We start from the raw sequence: 21841 nt of genomic DNA, 5'->3' as shown, positions 1-21841 counted from the left end.
CAATTCTCTTGCCTCAGCCTCTTGAGTAGCTGGGATTACAGGTGCTTGCCACCACGCCCAGATAATTTTTTGTATTTTTGGTAGATACCAGATTTCACCATGTTGCCCAGGCTGGTCTTGAACTCCTGACTTCAAGTGATTTGCCCATCTCAGCCTCCCAAAGTGCTGGATTACAGGCATTAGCCATCGTGCTCAGCCATTTATTTTTAAAGAACACATTCGCTTGTTCATCCACAAGTTTTTATTGAGTCTCAAGTCCTCAGAAGGACACAGAGAGAAGTTAAAGCTTCCCTTGACCCTCGAGTGCCTCATATCCTAGCAAGACAGTCAGACACAGATAAACGAGAGCCCTCTCTTTGTGCTGTAATGGGGGAACCGACCGGGCATAGCACCTTTATTCTCTCTCACATATAATTTTCTCATTCAGAATTTACAAATACGCAGCTACATTACTTTAGTCACAGATCTGGCATATATTCTGTTCTCACGTGGGTTATATACGTAATCTTATAATTTTCACTTTTCAATGTTACACTTATATTTTGCATCCAAAAATGAGATATTTTATATCTTTTTATTTTATTATTGAGCTTCCTTTTAACAAAATATTATATCCTTTTTAAAAAGTACTTTTTTCTTGTGATTTTAATAGTAGTACGTTTCCAATGGAGAAAATTTAGCAAATACAGAAAAAATAATATGTAAATAAAGACCACTTGTAACCTCACACCACCCAGAGGCATCGACCTGTTGCCCGCTTTCCTTCTAATCTTCCTTCTAGCCCGTCTGTTATGTTATGTGTATTCTTATGAAGACACGGTGTTGTCTAATGTGGTGTTCAAGTCTAATGATCTTGGTAGGGTCCAGGTGTCCTAGCAGAGGGAAGCATTTTTATAACACATCTCCCTTCCAGAGGGAGCCTCGATTTACTCCTCTCCGGGTCACTAACTCACTCCGCAGCAGCCACTACATGCGGGAGCCCAGGTCACTGATCAGCCGGTGGTGGGGAGGGTTTCTGGAAGGGCCCAGGAAAGGTTCCGAACCTGAGCCCAAAGCTGGGGAGTCTAAACTCTTGAACCCCACCCCTAGGAGGGTGAGGAGGTGCGGAGAGCAAGGGAATTACTGTTGGGACAGCCAGTGTTGTTCCCCACCACCCCCCAACCCCGTCCCCCGAGGTTCTAAATAAGGGCCCTGGATCCGCTGCGTCAAGCGACAGCTGAGAATCCCTGTGGCTTGGAGTCCCTGCGTCCACCGTCAGAGTCACTGGGGGGTGGGGTGGGAATTGGGGTGCTAAGGAGCCAAGACCCAGCACCCAACCTTTACCAGTGCTCCTGACAGCCTTGCTGAGCAAAGGAACTTCTCAGAGAATAATAATAAAAAAGGCCCTCGGAATGTTAAACCCAGACTGTGAAACAGGAGTCCTGCTTCTGTCCATGGAGTGGCGGTGTAACAGTCACCATTTTTTCGCCAAGGTAGGAAAGAAAGATCAACCATGAGAGGTTTGGTGCTGACTATTCCTGCAGAACCTTCATGACAGCGCTACACAGAGAGGAGCCCTGCACATAAAACCAGGCCAGGGCAGCATCCTCCAGTACAGGCTCTCCACGCCCCACGCGCAGATGCACACGTGTGTGTTTGTGTGTGTGTGTGCAAGCCTGTATATGTGTGGGGAGCCAGAGGGTGGAGGGCAGTGGCTGGATATGCAGACTCGAGATCCAGACTGCCTGGGTCTGAATCCCAGCTTCTCAGCTGTGTGCCCTCAGGCAAGTGGCTGCCTCTCTGTGTCTCTTTGCTTCTGTGAAATAGTGGAGGGGTAAATAGTCTTTCCTTCATCATTCATGCAGCAGCGCTGGTATAGCTGTTACTCCAGTGCCCGGCACAGAGCAACAGCTTTTAGAATGGAACAAACTATTGGGGAAACTGAGTCAAGATTACCAGATGAAGTGACTATGACTTTAGGCAGGGGAGAGGCCATGTGGACCAAGAGACTCTTCGGAGGAGGTCACATCAGAATTGTTCTGGAGCTTTCCTGCCTACAAGCCTTCAATGGCTCCTCTGCTGTCCCCCGAGCAGCCCGGAGGGGGTTTGCTGGTTGCCACCAGGGCTTGCAAGGCTCCCTGTGAGCTGGAACCCACCCACCTCTGGGGTTTGCCTCTGTGACTCTCCTCTGTTCCCACCTTCCCCACTGCAGCCTCCATCCCTTCCTGCAAGTGGATCAGCCCCAAACCCTGGAGCTGTGTTGATGACTTTATCTCCCTCCCACCTAGGCCTGCCTCACAGCTCTTCCTCCAAAATATATGCTGGTCCGGCTGCTGCCCACGCCTCCACACCCACCCCTCAGGACCGCCCAGTTCTCTCACCTGCCCTTGAGTCCCTGCGTGCCTTCCACCCTTTGTCACACGGCAGCCAGAGGGGTCCTTTGAAAATATGGCTCTGAGAGTGCTGCCTCCCATCCTGCCTGGGGGACAGCCCCAATGCTTTGCCAGTGCACCAGCCCCCAGCTGCTCAGGCCCTGCCGGCCCCTCCCCTGCCTTCTCACTCCTTGCTTTACCCATGCAGGCCTCCCGTCCTGGTCCTGCAGAGCTTGGGAACCTGCCCCCCTGGGCAAGCACCTCCCACAGGTCTTTGCCCAAATTCACCTCCTCAGAGAGGCCTTTCCTGGATTCTCCAGCTGGCCCCCATACACACAAACACACACACACACACACATTCACAAATACACATAGATATACACACAAACACACACACACATGCACACGCACATACATTCGCAAATACACATAGATATACACACAAACACACTTACACATACACAGGCACAGCATATGCACACAAATCCGCGTACACACAATATTCATGTTGTCATAGAGCTTACACTTTAGAGAGATGAATAATATTGTAAAGTTTACAAGTAAGTGATTTGTGCATTTCGTACATCAAATTAAAAGAGAATATAATTTCGGGTGGAAATAAGCACTTTAAAAAGCTAAGGAGGTGGTCGGATGTGGTGGCTCACACCTGTAATCCCAGAACTTCGGGAGGCTGAGATGGGCAGATCACCTAGAGCAGGAGTTTAAGACCAGTCTGGCCAACAAGGTGAAACCTCGTCTCTATCAAAAATACAAAAATTGGCTGGGTGTGGTGGTAGGCACCTGTAATCCCAGCTACTCAGGAGACTGAGGCAGGAGAATCGCTTGAACCTGGGAGGTGGAGGTTGCAGTGACCCAAGGTCACACCACTGTACTCCAGCCTGGGCAACAGAGCAAGACTCTGTCTCAAAAGAGAAAAAATGCTAAGGAGAGAAGCAATAAAGAAAAGACTAGGGTGTATATGTTGTACACACACACACGTGTGTGCACACACGCGCGCGTGCACACACACAGCCTAGTTTCCTCTTCATCTGTTTCCTTAGTTTTTTTCAAAGTGCTTATTTCCACCTGAAATTATATTTTCTGATAATTTTATTTATGAAATATATAAATCAATTATTTCTAAGCTTCACAATATTGTCTGTCTCACTGAATGACAGCACAAATATCGTCTGCAGGAGCAACAGAAGTAAAAAGGAAGGGAGGGAGGGAGGAAGGAAGGAGGAAGGAAGGAGGAAGGAAGGAAGGAAGGAAGGGTGGGTGAGTCAGAGGGTCAGATTCAGCTGGGCGGAGACAGCAAGGAGGGGAGAGGTGAGCCCGTGCGGGGATATCTGGGGGACAGCATGGTCCTTCTGGCTCAGAGAAGGCGCAGGGCATTCTGGGACATGAGGCTGGGGGATAAGTTTTGAAACAAAATGTGTGGAGCCTTAAATGCCAGAAAAGAGAGCTGTGGAACCAAGGAGCAGATCTGCGTTTTGACCCTAAACCTCTTTCCTCTCCCTGGAAGGCAAGTTAGCGTCTAGAAAGGACAGCGGATTCCTCAGGGTCCAGTCCTGTAGATCTGCTCGTATTCCAACCTCCAGCCCACAGCCACCCAGGGAGGGTGTGGACTCGAGGAGCTGGGGCCAGGGAGGAACTTGCAGCGTAACACCCTCTGGAATGCTGTGGCTGCAATTAACTCGCTCCAGATTCACTCAATTCCCGTCAGAACATGAAACCAGAGGGAAAAAAACCCATGAGGCCCGGATTGATCAGCACAGAACTTAGCAACAGCACAACAAGCTGTAGCAAACCCGTCCCTGGAGCAGAGGTGCTTTCCAGCCAGGCCCAGGGGTTAGGAGCTGGGAGCTGATCTGCTGCTTCTGGCTGGCTTGTGGAGCCAGAGGCCCACCCCAAGACCTCAGGAGGTCCACCTGGCTGGCGCCAGTGGGGTGCAGCTGTGGCTCATGCTGGACCCAGAACCGCAAGGGCTCCCAGGAATGGCTTCACTTCCCCATTCCACCACGTGGAGAGACTGAGAAGGGTATTGTTGGCTGGCCCTGCTCCCAGACTCAGCCACCTTGGACATCCTGGTTTGCTCTGCTGGTTGATGGGCTCACTGGCTCCGCACCCTTGCCAGGAGCCTACAAGGGAATCTGGGACTTCAGAGTTTTAGCAACATCCCAATCATCCGGGCATTTCTCAGTGACTCACAGCCTCCCGTCTTTTCCATCATCACAGCTGGATGGCCAGGAGCTTGGCCGGCTCCTGACCCAGTTCCTCAATCTTGCCTCCTCTCTCCCAGGCCAGCTTCACACTCACTGGGCTGGCGTGATTGTACCATAAAATATCTCAAGCATATGGAAAAGTTCAGAAAATCGTGTTTTGGCCAAATAGCCATCACTCCTATTTAACCCTTAATGATCTGCCTGATTTGTTTCAGGGGGTGATGGTGGGGTGTCCCCAGAGGGGGAGCGTCTTTGTGTGCATTCCTGATGCCAATGCCCATCACGTCCATCAAGGTTGTCTTGCGGGTCCCTGCCAATAGGCCTGGCACCATAGTAGGTCCTCAGGGAGCAGTGGTTTTGCTGGTACTGTTGGTTCGCACCTCAAAGCCAATAAGACAGGCAGTAGTATGCAAAGGAGAAAAGAGAAGCCCAGATTGGGGCTCAAGGTCACTCAGCCAGAAAGGGGACCAGGACGATGAGCCAAGGCCTTTTTGGGAGTGGAGAGATGACAGACCCCTCTTCCCCCAGTGCCATCCCATCTCCAGGATGAGCCCTTTGGAGGGGAGGCTGAGGGCACGATCCCACTGGAGAGCAGGGCTTATGGGAGAAATGGCCTGGACTTCTCTGATGCATCCATTTGGGGGACTGGAGGCAGAGGCTTCCCCAGGGATGGGGGGCTCCAGTCTCGCTCTGATGACCCCTCCCTGCCTCTGCAGCATCTGTAATTGGGTCTGCTTGAAACTGCTTCTCACCCTGCCTGAGTGACAGGGAGTCAGGGCAGACTCTTCACAGCTGGGGTCCACAGGAGGAGAGGGTCTGGGAGTCCCGAGCTCAGGAATGCCAACTCTCACATCTGCTTGCTTGACTCCAGAGTGGCTGACCTAGTCCGTGACGGTTCAGTGCAGCTTACTAAGGACAGACCACCCGTGCCTTCCTCCAAGGGCCCTGTCACAGGCACCATGTAAGAGGTAGGGCAGTGGGGGGATCCCTCTGGAACCCCAGTCCCCAGGATGGAGTCCCTGGCTACCAATTCTGAGCTGTGTGGCCCCAGGGAAGGCAGTTTCTCCTCACTGAGGCTCAGTTCTTCATCATGTGTGAGCTGCGAGGGTTAAGTGACTGATGTGGCACATCCCTGGCACCCTGAAATGATGGCTCTTACTACAGTGGAAAGTCCAGCACGCCTGCTGCCTTCACCTCACTGGGTTGTTATAGAACATTGGTTCTCAAAGTGTGGTCACCGCATCACCAGCAACAGTGCCACCCAGGAACCTGTTAGAAATGAAAATTCCCCAGCCCCACCTCAGAACGACTGAATCAGAAACTCTGGGGTGGGGCCCGGTGCTCTGCGTCGAATGAGTCTCCTGAGGATTCAGACATGCATTCAGGTTTGGGGACCACTCCTTTAGGACATCCACTAACCACGACACTTCCCTGCTCTAAACCCTTCCATGGCTCTCTATTACTTTCTGGATAAAATCAAAAGGCTCTAACCAGCATTCGAAGCCTTCCCCTGCCGGCCCTGGCTGACGGCAGGTGGCTGGCCTGTTTTCCCAGCCCCATGACAGGCTGCTGGAGGCGACTCATGCTTTGGACCTGTTTACCTGGTGCCCAGCCCGGCTGGCAGACAGGGACGAGGGCAGGAGAAAACGATGGCACATGCTGACCGTGTGTGTGGCTCCTGGTGGCAGTCCGAGGCTCATTCTATTATTGACGCGTGAACTGGCCAAGTTGCTTTCCTGTCTGGAGCCTGGAAGGGGGAGCGTCTTTGTGTGCGTTCCTGGTACCAGTGCCCATCACATCCATCGTGGATGTCTCTCAGGTCCCTGACAATAGGCCTGGCATCATAGTAGGTCCTCGGGGAGCAGTGGTTTTCCTGATACTGCTGTGTCCCACCTCAAAGCCAGTGAATCAGGCAGTGTTCTCATCTGTCCAGTGGGGATGATAACAGCGCGTCTGCCTAGGTCGGCTAGGACAAAATACAGTCACCTGTGCAAAGCGCTCAGCCTGGTGCCTGGCAAATGACAGCTGCCTTAGGGTACTGAGGGCCCGCCATCCCTTATCTTGAGGCTGGAGGTTTCGGGATTCTGAGTTGTTCAGGTTTTTAAAAGGGAAATACGGTTAATCCTTGAACAATATTAGGGTTGGGGTGCCGAGCCCGCTACACAGTCAAAATCCACCTATAACTTTGGACTTCCCCAAACTTAATGACTGATGGTCTGCTGCCAACTGGAAGCCATGACATAAATGGTCAATTAACACATATTTTGTGTGTTATATGTCGTGTATACCATATCCTTACAATAAGTAAGCCAGAGAAAAGGAAATGTTATTAAGAAAATCATAAAGAAGAGAAAATATATTTACTGTTCATTAAGCAGAAGTAGGTCATGATAAAAATCTTCCTCCTCATCCTCTTCACAGTGAGTGGCCAGAGGAGGGAGAGGCAGAGGAGGGGTTGGTCCTGCTGTCTCAGGGGTGGCAGAGGCAGAATAACATCCATGTTTGAGTGGATCAGTTCAAACCTGTGTTGTTTGAGCGTCAACTGTATGCCCTTTATCACCTAACACATCCGATGGGGGTCTTCTCCCATAAACACGCACACTGCTGTTTCTGCATCAAAACATGAATATGCAAAGTGAAAAAAATAAAGACTATCAATATGTAGCTTCCCATCCGTTCAGGCCATGCGAAGGCTCTTGGACTTTATCCAGAAGGCGATAGGGAGCTATGGAAGGCTTTAGAGCATGGCGGTGGCATCAGCTGGTTGCCTTAAAAGAGTGATGCCCAAATAGAGTGTGCATCAGAATTCCCTTGAGGGCTTGTTAAATGCAGAATCTTGGCCCCCACAGTCATTCAGGTCTCCAGGCTGCTGGTGAGGACAGCATGGTGACTCTCCCATGTTACATATTTTACAGAACTGGTGATGCTCAGAGAGGTGACGTTACTTGTTCAAGGCCTCACAGCTTGTGAATGGTGGAGTGAGGGCTTGCCAATGAGCTTTGGGGCCAAACTTATGAAGTATCTTTGGCTTTCAGGATTTTGGGATTATGGGTAAGGGATCGTGAGCCAGAATAGATGACCCTCCTGCTGGGCTCAGTGAGAGGCTGTGACAGGGAGAGAACATAGGCTCTGGGGTGCAGATCCTGGTTCTACCATTTCCGGGTTGTTTCGCTCCAGCCAAGTGACCTTGCCTCTCTGAGCCTCAGTTTCCTTATAGGAAAAATGGGCTTAGCAGTTGTTCTTTGGTGGGGTTGAGGGAGGAGGCGCTGAGACGAAGGGTGCTGGGAGCCCCACTGGCGTTGGTTGCGGGTTCTGCTCTCCTCTGTGGTTGTCAGGCTGTGCCCCAGAATTCCCCAGGCCCTTCCCCCAGTCCACACCCCGACTTGCCCAGGCCTGGGCCCCAGAACGAGGAGGAGCCCTTCCAGCTCTTGTTGCCCAAATATTGCGGAGACCTGTTGGTGCCTCTCCATGGTGACGGCGCCCCAAGCTGCATGGGGGCGAGGGAGTGTCCTCTGTGCCAGGCACCTGCAGGTGCTGTCCCCATCCCTAGGACACTGCAGGAAACAGCTGGCTGTCACAGGCCAGGGCTAGCCAAGTGAACCTGTAGGGGCAGCTAAGTCTCAGGCACTGGCATGCATGTTCTTGAGAATCTGCAGATGGGTGCTGAAGCCTCCCAAGCTGGGTCATGGGTAGGGGAATGTGGGGAGGGAGATAGGGAACATATATGGGTTGAGGGCTGACTGTGTGCAGCACTCAGTCCTCTCCTCTGACAGCTCTAGGTAAGAGTTAAGTACCCAGGCCCCAGTGTCCATTTGTTTCTGGCTCAAATCCCAGCATTGCTGATTCTTAGCTGTGGCCCTGCCTGACTCAGATTCCTCATCGGTGAAAAAGAGCTATTAACATCCACTTCACACGGTTGTTAGGAGGATTAGGTGGGAGAATGTGAAGCAGGTCACGGGTCTGCTCTGTAAGGGGTGGCAGTAATCATGATTCCTCTTTTGTTTGTTTGTTTTGTTTTGTTGTTGTTGTTTTGAGATGGAGTCTTGTTCTGACGCCCAGGCTGGAGTGCAGTGGCGCTATCTCGGTTCACTGCAGCCTCCGCCTTCCAGGTCCAGCGATTCTCCTGCCTCAGCCTCCCGAGTAGCTGGAATTACGAGCACACGCCACCACACCCAGCTATATTTTGTATTTTCAGTAGAGATAGGGTTTCACCATGTTCGAGGCCAGGCTGGTCTTGAACTCTTGACCTCAGGTGATCTGCCCCCCTCGGCCTCCCAAAGTGCTGGGATTACAGGTGTGGGCCACTGTAATCAGCTCCTGGCTGAGTACTCTGTTTTATGCGTGGGAAAGTGAGAGGCAGGCAGACCCAGGGCATGCTGATCAGCTAGTCGTGGAGAAGCTCTATAAGCCCAAGTCCATGAGCTCCCAAGCTATACCTTCCATCTCAACCCTGGAAGCAGTCATGTTTCAAGGTCAGGGACTGACTCTGTCTCTCTGTGTCTCTTTCTCTTGAAAACCCTACTTCCAAAGTTCAATGACATTTGTCAAGCACCACAGTGAATTGGGACAGATTGGAGAGATCAAAGTTTCCAAGGTTAGAGGTCTGGGTTCAAATCCCAGCTCGGCCAATAAGCAGCTATGTGATCTTGGGCAGGTTACTTGACTCTCTGGGCCTCAGTGTCCTTTTTTATAGAAGAGTTGACAATTGTATCCTTCTAGTGGCTCAGATCAGAACCTGGGGGACCTCCTTGACTCTTCTCTTTTTCTCACACCCAAATCTGATCCATCAGGAAGTCCATGTGGCCTTACCTTCAAATATTCCCAGAGTCCAGTTGCATCTTTCTCCTGGTTTATTCCCTGTTCAGAGCCATTGCCCCTCACCTGGCATACTGCAGGAGTCATCGGCCTGTTCTCTTTGCTCCTGATAGCTCGTTCCTGTAGGTCCAGTCCTATGGGGTCCTTTGCGCCCCTCTCTGCTGGTGTGGAGATGAGAACTGTAGAAATAAAAGACACAAGACACAGAGATGGAGAAAAGAGAGTTGGGGCCCGGGGGTCCACTGCCAACCACAGCGCGGAGTCCAGCAGTGGCCCCGAGTGTCCGCACACTCCGACTTTTATTGAGTACAAAGCTGGGGGCAGGGTAGGTAGGTAGGGCGTGGCATTGGTGGTCAGTGACAGGGTCAGGTAAATCACGTGTCCTATAGGTAGGGGCCCAAGACTTTCAGGTAGCCGAGATGAGGTAGGGAGCATAATGGTCAGCACTGTTCCATACTTGTTAAGAAAGAACAAAGACATTACGATTTATATTACTTTTACTGATTATCTCTTCTGAGAAGAAAGGAACCAGCTGCGGACGCGGAACATGAGAGTGGACATGGAACGTGACCACTGAAGCACAGCATCACATAGAGACAATTAAGTCCCTGGATGTCTGTGGGGCTCCCTGACAGCCGTCAGGCCCACCGCAAGAGCTTGGAGGAGCGGAGTTTTCTCCTCTCTTCCTGGAGGAAGGCGATGTCTTAGCCATCTTGGACTTCTCCTTCCCTACCTGGCTAAACAGCGGGCGCTTTCCCAGCACTTGCGCTGCCATTGCCACACAGCTGTAGTGTCCTCCAGCAGCCCTTACACGGGCATGACAGAGGGCTTAAAGCGTGTTGCCTTAGGGTCATTCCTTTCACAATGTAACCCCAGGTTCACACTTCCAACCTGAGAGGCATTAGTAAAAGAACTAAGATCACCTATAAATAACTAAAATCACCTATCAATAACTAAAATCACATATGAATAGCTAAGATCACCTGTGAATAACTACTATGGTTTATCTCTAGTTATTTTCTTCTTCATTATTTATGCGGGAATAGGCTGAGGCTTCTGACTCCTGCCTCAGCACATATGGGGTCTCCCCCACCCTACATCCCCAGTGCTTTATGTGGTCATCAATCAAAGTACAAACTGCAGTCTTCTTGTGGCCCATGGCCACTCCATGCGGCCTCCCGTCACCTCCCTGCCTCGTCTCCCACCACCCCTCTCTTGCTCTCTCTGCCTGGGTCACACCGGCCTCCCTTTCACAAGCAGGGTCAAGTCCTGCCCTGACTCTTTGCACTGGCTGTTCTTCTGCCTGGAATGCTCTTCCCCAGACATGGACCTTCACTTTTTCACCTTTGTCAAGTCTTTGCTTCAAGCATCTTATTTGACCCCCATATTTAAAGGGCAGCTCCCATACCCCCAGGACCTCTCTGTCACCCTCCTTGTTTTATTTTTCCACGGGACTCCAATCATCACTGAACACCTCCTAGATTTTACATAGTGACTGCCTCCCCTTGATAAAATGGAAGCTGCAGAGGGCAGGGTTTCTGTGTGCTTTGTCGTCTGCTGTATCCCTAGCACCTAGAAGAGTGTGTGGCTCACAGTCACTAACAAACACGTGCTGAATGAATATGAATAGCACCTACCCATAGGTTTGTTGTGAGGATTGAATGAGCTCATGAGTGGCACCTTGGCCATGTCTGGCACATGGCCAGGGCTCAGCATGAGTTTGCCTTTGCTGCAGAGGCTCGGGGGTGCAGCTAGACAAAGGGTGCACGGTGGTAGGAAAAGCCAGCTCTGCCCTGCCAGGAGGGTGTCCTGGAAGTGGCTCCACACATGCAGGCTTGTGAGGCTGTGAAAGGGCTCAGGTGCCCTGGGATGCTGGGCAGCCTGGTGTGGCAGAGCAGGTATAGGGGAGGGAGGAGTGGCGGCAAATGAGGCCAGAGCTGTCGCCAGCTGGGATCCTGGAATGTCAGGCTAAGGGGTTTCTCTGAGGGCTGGAGGAAGTACTCAGGAGAGCTTTGGAAATTTGGGGAGGATGAGAACCAGGACTTATGCCCTTAAAAAGGTCATAACCTTGAACTGGAACCTTTATTGCATCATGGGGGGTGGGGGGATGGGGACCGAGGGCCTGAATCCTCCCTAAAGGAGCAATCTCCATGCCTGCCCCTGTGGCCAGGAGGGACCCTTCTACTGCTCAAGAAAGTTCCCCAGGGGCGCCCTCTTTCCATCCCATGCCTAGCGTAGCTCTGGGGAGGAGGTAGTGAGCTGCCTGTCTCTGGCATGTTCCAGCAGAATTCTTGGGACACAGGACGTGAAACTGGGCAGTGGGGCTCCCCTTGGGGCAGGTGGGACACAGATGAGCTCCCACTGAGGAGGACCAGTGAGGACCCCAATCAAGATTTACTTCACATCCCCTCTGTCCAGCTCGATCAAAAGCCCCCACATCCCACACTGGATCCATTGGGAGCTCCAGTCCCCGCCGTGGCTCTGAGCTGCCCTCTGCACCTGTCTGCCTAACCTTTGCCCTTTGGGTCTGGCTTCCATTGCCAGCCTCACCTCTGCTGACTTGACCCTTGCTCTATCGACTGGTGACGAGGCCCATGTGCTGGCTGATTAATTGACCCCCAGTTGTAAATGACAGTGTTGTGAATTTGCTCAGCATCGATGCACGTCACTGTGGCCAAACCCCTTTGCGGGCTGATGGAGATGAAAAGTCATCTACCTCTAAGGAGCTTGGTGGTGGCGGGGGCGGCAGAGCTGTAAAAGCTCAGCCCGGGGAGTAAACGACCCTCCATTTACCCTGCTCCCACTACCTGCAGCCCTCTTCCTTTGGTGTATAGCCTAATGTTAAAAACATTTTATTGGGAAAATTTTCAGAAATTGCAACCATGGCTCAATAAACACCTCTCTGTCCTCCACCAGTGGCTCTCAACCATTGGGTGTACTTGCTGCCCCAGGGGACATGTCTGGCAGCAATGTCGGGAGACGTTTTTGGTTGATACGACTTGGGAGCACTGCTGATGTCTTGTGGGTACAGGCCAGGGATGCGGCTAAACATACAAGACACAGGGCCTACTGTCTCCACGACACAGAATTATCTAGTCCAAAATGTCAGTCGTGACAAGGTTGAGAAACTCTGCCTGAAACTGACCAGTGGCTAATGTTTGACTCACATGCTTTCTCTTTCTCTCTCTGTACACACACACACACACACACACGCACACACACACACACCCTGTTATTATTTTGCTTAACCCTTTGAGAGTAAGTTGTAGACATCGTGATCATGGCTCTTCATCTCTGAATACTAATACTTCAGTGTCCCCCACTGCATCCTCACAGTACAAAGGTGATAAGACAACATTGCTCCGATACGGTGATCGTATACACAGCTTCTATTCAGATGTTGCCAACTGTCTCGATGACGCCTTTGCTAGTGCTTCTTTCTCCCACCCAAACTCCAGCCCCGGATCCAGCCAACGCTCGGCCGCCGCGCCTCTTTCCCCTCCTTTAACCTGGAGCAGTTGTGTCCTCAGCTCTCTTCCTCATTCACGACGTTGGCGTTTTCTGCAGAACACAGGCTTGTTGTTTTGGGCATGTCCTCCAGCTCAGTTTGGGTCTGTCGGACTGTTTCCTCATGGTTAGATTCAGGTTTTACATTTTTGGCAAGGATTACACAGCAGCGCGGCTGTGTCCTTAGCACGTCATATCAAGAGGCGCACCACGCTGGATGGTCCCCACTGATCCCTTAGTTAAGCTGCTATCTGCCAGATTTCTCCACCGCTAAGGGCTACTTTTCCCTTTTGGGATCATAAACCACACGGAGGATGGTGCTTTGAGACTGTGTATAGGTCCTGCTTATTTCCCAACAAACCTCCCTCCCTTACCCAAATCAATTTCTACTTTTACGGACCCAAATGATTTTCTGGCTTCCCCATTCTTTAGTGATTCTGACCTGATGATCCCCCAGCATCCATTGACGATAAATGAATTAGCATTTACTACGATAATTAACAAATGAGGATTGTGTAAACCCATTTTCCTTCTGCGTTTATTAGGTGACATTTTTCTGTTAGGAGAAGCTTTTCCTTCCCCCTTCCTCCCTCTGTCTCTCCTTCCTTTTTTCCCCTCTTTATTTTATATTTACCAGGGTGAATTCATGGGTTCTCTTTCATTCATTATGTTATAATCCACTGCCATCATTATTCAATGCTCAATTGTCCACGATGAGTCAATGCCCAAATTGTTCCACGGTTGGAACAGTGGCCTCTTTAAATTGGCTCCTGCGTCCTTTTGATGTATCCCCATCATTCTTTGGTCACTTCCTTATTTCTTGGCAAAACTTGATGTTCCAGGCTCATCTTGTATCTTTCCTGTTTCAGTCTTGGACTTATCCATTTCCCCAAATTGCCCTGATTCCTTTTGTTGGGGAAGGAGGTTTAGAAACCAAGATTGGGGGCTGGGCTCGGTGGCTCACACCTGTAATCCCAGCACTTTGGGAGGCCAAGGCAGGCAAATCACTTGAGGTCAGAAGTTCAAGACCAGCCTGGCCAACATGATGAAACCCTGTCTCTACTAAAAATACAAAAATTAACCAGGCGTGGTGGTGGGTGCCTGTAATCCCAGCTACTTGGGAGGCTGAGGCACGAGAAACGTTTGACCTGGGAGGTGGAGGTTGCAGTGAGCCGAGACTGCACCATTGCACTCCAGCCTGGGTGACAGAGTGAGACTGGGGCGGTAGTTGGCTCATCGACACTGGGGTGTTGTCACTGGGCTCAGGCTCTTTCAGCAGATAGGGTATGTTTGGATAGATTTAAGTCATGAGCTCATGCTTTTTCCTCAAATTCCAGTCTAACACCACAGGCTTCCTTCTCATCTTCCCTCTTCCATATCTGTAGCTTCCTTGGTGAAAACCTTCACTAGCCAACATGAAGATATTTGCTTGTTTGCTCAAAGCTACTATAGCCACGAAATCATTTCAGGTTTGATGAACAATAAATCTATTAAATAAAGTTCAAGCCTTCTTTCCAGTACGATTGCCTTCAGACCAAGGGTAACACAGTCTTCAGGTAGTTAAGAGGTTATATGGGTTTGTTCTCTTCCCCTTCTCTGTTTATCATAGTGATATGATACTACTTTGCTGTACAGGCAGTTAATTTGCTTTTACTGGTGATTAATTTTTGGTTTTCTCCTATTCTTATTAATTGAATTCATGTCTTTCTTTCTTCCTCCTTCCTTTCTCTCTCTCTCTTTTTCTTTCAGGTGGAACTCACTCTTGTTGCCCAGGATGAAGTACAGTGGCACGATCTCGACTCACCGCAATCTCCGCCTCCCATGTTCAAGGGCTTCTCCTGCCTCAGCCTCCTGAGTAGCTGAGATTACAGGCATGTGCCATCACACTTGTATTTTTAGTACAGGGGGTTTCTCCATGTTGGTCAGGCTGGTCTCAAACACCCAACCTCAGGTGATCCGCCCACCTCAGCCTCCCAAAGTGCTGGGATTACAGGCAAGAGCAGCCATGCCCGGCCTTAATGTCTTTCTTTCTTTTTTTTTTTTTTTGAGATGGAGTTTCGCTCTTGTTACCCAGGCTGGAGTGCAATGGCGCGATCTCGGCTCACCGCAACTTCCGCCTCCTGGGTTCAGGCAATTCTCCTGCCTCAGCCTCCTGAGTAGCTGGGACTACAGGCACGCGCCACTGTGCCCAGCTAATTTTTTGTATTTTTAGTAGAAACGGGGTTTCACCATGTTGACCAGGATGGTCTCGATCTCTTGACCTCATGATCCACCCGCCTCGGCCTCCCAAAGTGCTGGGATTACAGGTGTGAGCCACTGCGCCCGGCAATGTCTTTCTTAATCCCTATCTTTGGCTCTGTCCATCTCCATGTTGAACAATGTCCTGACCTAAACAATGCCAGGGTCTGGGCGTGCAGATGTGGGGGGATGAAAATGCTGGTGGTGCTGCTGGGCGCTCCCTCTGCCTTAGTTCACAAACTGTGGGCTGCCCACCGCTGGCTCCAGGAGAGATGATTTTATACACACTCGGTGTTAAGTACGTCAGTAAATCCCACAGTGAGACATTTGTTTTTCTCTGGCTTTCCTTCATGCTCTGATTGCTTCGATGAGAAAGTCTCAGGTTGGAACTACTGTGGCTTTAATTCTTCTTGCTGATCTACCTTCATGACAACGAGATAGGGGCCCTAGCACAGAGCCTGCAGGAGGCGACCACCTTGAGATGGAGGAGATGACGTTCTTTTATTTATGTGTTTGTTTCTTGCAGGCAGGCTGCCTGGTTTCAAATCATGCTGCTGCTGCATTCCAGCTGTGACCTTGTGCAAGTTACTTAAGAGTCCCGTGCCTCAGTTTCCCCCTATATAACTGAGATATAATGGCACCCATCTCATAAGGTTTTTATGGGGATGAATGTGTTAATGCTAGAGTAATGTGCTTAGCAGAGTGCCTGGCACATGGCAAGCACTTGTTATATTCATTTTTGTGTTGATGGGAAATGATTCCAGTTTTCCATTCAGGGTGGTGATGCAACGTTTCCTTTTAAGATACATTTAGTTCAGTGAGCCAATTAAAAACAAAGATTAAGTTTGAAAACAAGTGCTCTGCAGATTTAGCAAAAGTCATCAAAGTGCTCTGGAACGGACTGAGTTTGGGAAACAACGCTTGGACGTTCATTGAACAGGCTCCAATAGCTTTAGCTTTGCGCTAGCCTCTCATAAAGTGCTTTAAAGTCCTTTATAAGTATTTGACTTATTTGAAGTTTTGTAAAAACTCTGGGAGGCAGGAATGATGATTGTCCCTGTTCTACAGGTGAGAGGGGACTGAGGCACAGAGAGGTCAATTAACTGGTCCCAAATTGCACAGCTGGGAGGTGAACTTGGGCTGCCTGGCTCCAGAGTTGTGCCCTTGGTTACATGGCCTGGCAGGCCCCTTTTGTAGAGGAGAGCACTTGATGTGTCAAGGGACACCAATGAGTCTGGGACGGATCAGGGGCTGAGCACAAGGATGTGCCTAGTGCTGCTGAGATGGACTCCAGGGCCAGGTGAGATGCAGGGCTCAGCTGACCCTGTCGGGACAAACGTGCTCTTCCGTCTCACAAACAATAATAAATATTTATCATGTGACATTTCTCATAGGCCAGACCACTGCTCCTTTGAGGAGAAATGTGGGCTAGCCTGAGAACTTCAGGAACCAAGAAAGTGGGACCCTGGGACCCACCCCCGGATCCCTCCCACTGGGCTAGGCTCTTAGACTCTGCCTCCCTGAGTCTTCACAAGGACTCTGTGATGGAAACACAACTCTTCCATTTTACAGAGGCCTAGAGAGGTGGAGTGACTTGTCCATGGGGACAGAAGAAGCAGGGTCAAAGTGTGAACGCAGGTGCTGGGACACTTGCTGGCTGCCTACCCATTCCTTCTAACATCCCCAGATCTCCTTCTAAGTACCTACTCCCTCGCCCCCACCGCAGCCAGCACACTCCAGGGGGAGACCCCTCAGCTCCAAGGAGGGCTCCGATGGGCTGGAACCAGTCAATGCCTCCCGTTCTCTTGGCCACAGGCGTTGGCTCAGGGTTAGTCATGTGACCCAAAACTGTCCAATCAGAACAACTGCCCAGCGGACTCCTGGATGAATACTGGAATATGTTCCCTCCTATATGGGAATGAGGAGCATGTGCCACCGTGAGCAGCTCAGGGTAATGCTGACTTGGGAACCTATGAAGACGACAGAGGTCCTTGAAAGCTTCACCCAGCTCCTTAACAGCCAGCACCACTCTGAAGATTGGGCTTTGCTCACACTAGCCCAGAAACCCCCTTGTGTAAGTCAGGTGGAGGCTTGGAGCTGGGTTTCCTTTCCTGCAGCTGGAAACACTCTGAAACTGCAGGGCTTCTGGACTCCAAGGCTTGAGCCCTTTCCCTAGCATGAGTTCCTTCTCTGCATATCCACATTCCAAAAGTCGAGCACTTCGGCACCATTTTCCTCTATGTTTTGGGCTCCAGACACCAGGTTTACAAAGGATTTTGCTGCGCGACAACTTTGCATGAGGTGCGGCCCTTCCAGGCGTGTTTCCTTGCTGCCCCAAGTTTAAAAATAAGAAGATGGATGAAAGAACACTTCGAAGATTATAAGGCGCTCTCCGCCCGCCCTCGCTCCCCTCCACAAATAACAACTAGCTGCTGTGTCAGGCATGACAGATACAGAGGTGAACAAGTCCCAAAGCTCATTCTCTTGGAATTCACAGTCCAGTTGGGGAGGCAGACTAGTAACCAGCTAATTATTGCCTATGGTAATTGTCCTGATGGCAGAGTTCAGCATAGCATGTAATTGGGGCAGAAAGGAATGGGACTACCTTGCCCCGCCTAGGTGTAGGTGGGTGGGTCAGAGACGGTTGAAGCCAGAGCTACATCTTGAAGACAGCGTAGGAACTATTGGGGTGAAGAAGATTGGTGAGGTGTTCCTGACAGAGGGCTCAGCCTGTGTGAAGGTGTGTGGGCTTTAGAGAGCACACATGGTGCGTGTGTTCAGGAAAGCGTAAGCACGCCAGGGTGGTGGAGGGCAGGGGCAGGGAGTGGAAGGTGGAGGCACCAAGTTGGAGAAGTCTGTGGGGCAGGGGACAAAGGTGCCAGAAGGCCAAGCCAGTGTCTGGGACAGGGTCTGGCACGGCTGGGGAGCCACCGAAGAATTTCAAAAAAGAGTAGGGCACGGTCAGAATGGATTTGGGGAAGGGCACTCAGGGCGCTGGGGAAATAGCTTGGAGCGGCAGGTCTGTGTCTGTATCTGAGGACTTTTGAGTCTGGCCTCACAGTCCCTGTACCCCAGGCCTCTGCCCCCTTCAGTGCCCTTTGACCCCACCAACTACCACCTGAGCCAACTGTGAGCCATTTTCTGGCTGGGTGGTCTTGGACAAGTCACTTCCTCTCTGGAAGCATCTGTTTCTCCATCTGCACCATGAGTAGAGTCTCACCGGCTTCAAGGACCTGATTGGAATCTCAGTCATGGCACCACAAGTGAGAGTCCTTCGTGCCTGTACAAGGCCATGCTCATGCACGGGGTGGGTGTTTGCACCCGGTTTCTCAAACTCCTATGGCTCCTGGCTGAGTCAGAGCTTTGACGTGCTTTGCTGCCCTGGTCCCAGCTTCAGGGACTACACCCTCTCCCTGTCCTTTGCAAGAGATGCTCTAGGTCACGTCTTGGGGTTCACCCATCATTGCTCTGTGCACATTAGATGTTGCCAGAATTTGCTGATGGCCCATCCCCAGCACTGACACCTAACCCCTTTTCCCCACCATGGCTTCACACTGAAGGACTCATTTACCTGGGTCACTGCTGCCATCTTTTATTCTTACCTCCTTCATGTGTGTCAAGAAGCAAACATAGGCTTAGGTCAAGTAGTCTTTGAAGCATCCATCCATCCACTCCACCATCCATCCATCCACCCACCCATCCATCCATCCCATCTATCTGTCCATCCACCCACCCATCCATCCATCCCATCTATCTGTCCATCCATCCATTCATCCATCTATTCATCCATCCATCCATCCATCCATCCATCCTATCCATCCATCCAATCAATCCATCCTGTCCATCCATCCATCCCATCTATCTGTCCATTCATCCATTCATCCATATGTCCTATCCATCCATCCAATCTATCCATCCTGTCCATCCATCCATCCATCCCATCCATCCATCCATCCCATCCATCCATCCATCCATCCATCTCATCTGTCCATCCATCCATCCATCCATCCATTCACTGATTCATCCTATCCATCCATCCATCCTGTACATCCATCCATCCATCCATCCACCCACCATTCATCCTTCCACGCATCCATCATTCATCCATTTGTTCACCATCAGCATCCATCCATTTGACTTCTATCCATCCACCTGTCTATTCATTTATCTGTCTTTCCTTCCATCCATCCATCCATCCATCTTTACTGAGCCCCTTCTCCGTGCACACACTGTGCTCAGCTGTGGAGAGAGGTGGATGAAGATGGGTCTGTGCCTGCTGTCATGGGTGATGTGCTTGTTCAGCTCAGTGTAAGCATGTCTGTGTGGTGAAGGGCAGGGTGCAAGGTTGGGAGGTTGTGGCAGGAGACTGGAGAGACCCACTGGAGTCAGGGTATAGCCTGGTGGGGGAGATGAATGTACACAAGTAGGTCTGATAACTTTAGATGGTCCGAGTGTCATGGAAGGAGGAAACAGGATCCAGCCATCCAGGGAGAGATGGGGGGTTCGTGGGAGCACCGGAGGTGGCATAGAGCAGGACCCCCAAGAGATATGGAGTGGATTGGCCGACATGTGGGCTCAGGGGCAAACTGCAGCCAGATAATTTGTGGAACCCAAGGAAAGATGACCTTCCACAGGGCTCCGAGGCTTCTGGGCACAGGGGGCCATCTGCCCAAATGGGAGAGACCTGGGTTCAAGTCTCAGTGCTGCCATTTCCCAACGGTGACCTTGGGCAGGTCACCTCCCCTCTTGGACGCCAGTTTCGTGACATCTAGAATCCTCCTGATGGTGACAATGTACCTAAAATAGCATAAAGCAGCCCAGCCCACCGAGGACGTGCCAAATACATGCCCACTCTCATTGAGCATGTTCTCTTCCTTCTTCCACCAGTGGCCCTGGGGACTTCCAGGGCCCCTGAAAACCTCTTCTACAGTTTCTCCACCTGTAAAATGGGACAATGCCAGTGCCTGGCACCTAGTAAGTGCTCAGTTAGCATTAGTGGTGGCTGTGGTTGCTACAGCAGTTGACCCACCCTTTAGTCTGCGCCTCGCAGACTCCCTTCTGCTTCTGGCCACATCTGCCCCCACCCAACTGCTTCCTCTTGCCTCCTCCCCATGATATGTTGGGCTGCGTGTCCCAGGGCCCTTGACCTGGTGGTCCCCTTTGCGCTGGCCCTTCCCTCTGAGCACCTCCCACCTTCTCCTTACCCTTTCTCCTCCGTCCCTCTATCCCACTACCCTGCTCTCTTTTCTCCTGATGCTTGCCAGGATCTGAAATCATTTTTTTTTTCTTTCTCTTGTTTATTTCTGTGTCCTCATGTAGTTTGGAGGTTCCAGAGGGCACCGCCTTTGAGAGGTCTTGTTCCCTGTGCATCCCCAGTTCATCATGCAGAGCCCAGCACACAGTAGGTGCACAGTGCCTATTTGTAAGAAGGAAGGAAGAAAGGAAGGGAGGGAGGAAGCAGGAGAGATGAAAGGAGGGAGAGAAGGGTAGTGGAGGCCTATGGGGGCAGGGCGGGGTGGCTGATGGGGAGAAACCCCAGGCCTGCAGCCCCAGTGGTGGACCTCGGAACATTGTTGGGGTGCTCAGGAAGCCTGTGCCGAGGGAATTAACAGAGCTGGCAACCATCTGGGCGCCTAAGTCTGGTTTCTTCCTGGTGTGAAGACTTCATTCTTGACTCTCTCTTGGGAGCCAACAAGGGGTCTCTAGCGCCACCTGCCGGGAATCTGGGAAATGGCCATACAGTCCTACCAAGGCCCGCCTGCGGCCTGGACATCCATAAATAAACGCCAACAATGACAGCCACAGCAACAGCTCCTCTTTATTAAAGAGTTACTCTGCGTCAGACAACGTACCAGGTACTTGAAAGATATGATGTCCTAATCTCCAGACCCCTTGAAATGCGGCTGGCATTATCCTCATTTATTTATGCAGACGGATGAGGAAACAGACTCGGAAGGAAGAACGGCTCAGCCCAGGCCCGATGACAGGTGAGTGGCGAGTCTGGATTCTAACTCAGGTCTCTCTGCTCCCAAAGTGCAGAGCCCCAAAGGGCTGAGCCGTGCTCTGGAGAAAGGCAGAGAGGGAACGGGAGTGTGGGCAGGGAGGGCGGGAGGCTGGGGCTGAGGGCACAGCAGCTCCCAGGAAGGCCCCCAGCTGTCACTCCCTTGCAAGGACTACGTGGTCCCAAGGCCTTGCTCTGAGCCCTCCTCAGTATCCCTTCCAGCCTCCCTGGGCATGTGCTCCTTCATCCAATGTCACAGTTGGGGAAACTGAGGCACACAGGCTAGAGACCCCAGAGAGGTCACATCCCCTCTTGGATACCAGTTTCATTACCTCTAGAATCTTCTTGATGATGAAAATGTACCTAAAATCTCATCAAGCAGCCCAGCCCAGCCCAGCTAGGAAGTGCCAAATGAATGCTCTCTCCCGCCGTGCATTCTCTCCTGCTTCTCACCTTCTGCCTTCCCAGGAGTGTTGGGCAGAGGACAGCGTGACCCCAGGCCATGGCCTGGTGCTCTGGGGATGCAGGGGGTCAGCTGGAGAAGGTAAGGCAGACATTCACGCCGGTCTCCACAGCCTATGTCGACCCTGTCAAGTTTGGGGGCCTGCAGGTGAGGCTGGCAGAGTGGGCTGGGAGGGCCTCTGCGGGACACATCCCACGGTGCGTGCTTACCAGGCTGAGGGCCCTGTCCGCCACTGTTCGGA

At 51.3% G+C, this 21841-nt stretch overlaps 1 long non-coding RNA gene across 1 annotated transcript in view; it reads left to right on the top strand.

Moving 5' to 3' along the window:
- Positions 1-20401, top strand: part of LOC135275167 (uncharacterized) — a 36658-nt gene extending 16257 nt beyond the window's left edge. The window contains exons 2-3 of the long non-coding RNA XR_010342876.1: positions 14648-14773; positions 15667-20401. This is a non-coding gene — a long non-coding RNA (uncharacterized LOC135275167). The remainder of the gene's footprint in view (positions 1-14647; positions 14774-15666) is intronic.
- Positions 20402-21841: the final 1440 nt, after the last annotated feature.

The sequence above is a fragment of the Aotus nancymaae genome, unplaced genomic scaffold, assembly GCF_030222135.1.
Source record: "Aotus nancymaae isolate 86718 unplaced genomic scaffold, 86718_ANA_hifiasm-v0.15.2.pri h1tg000015l_1, whole genome shotgun sequence".
Taxonomy (NCBI): domain Eukaryota; kingdom Metazoa; phylum Chordata; class Mammalia; order Primates; family Aotidae; genus Aotus; species Aotus nancymaae.
The sequence above is the reverse complement of the archived record's forward strand: the minus strand, read 5'-3'. Positions and strand labels throughout refer to the sequence as shown.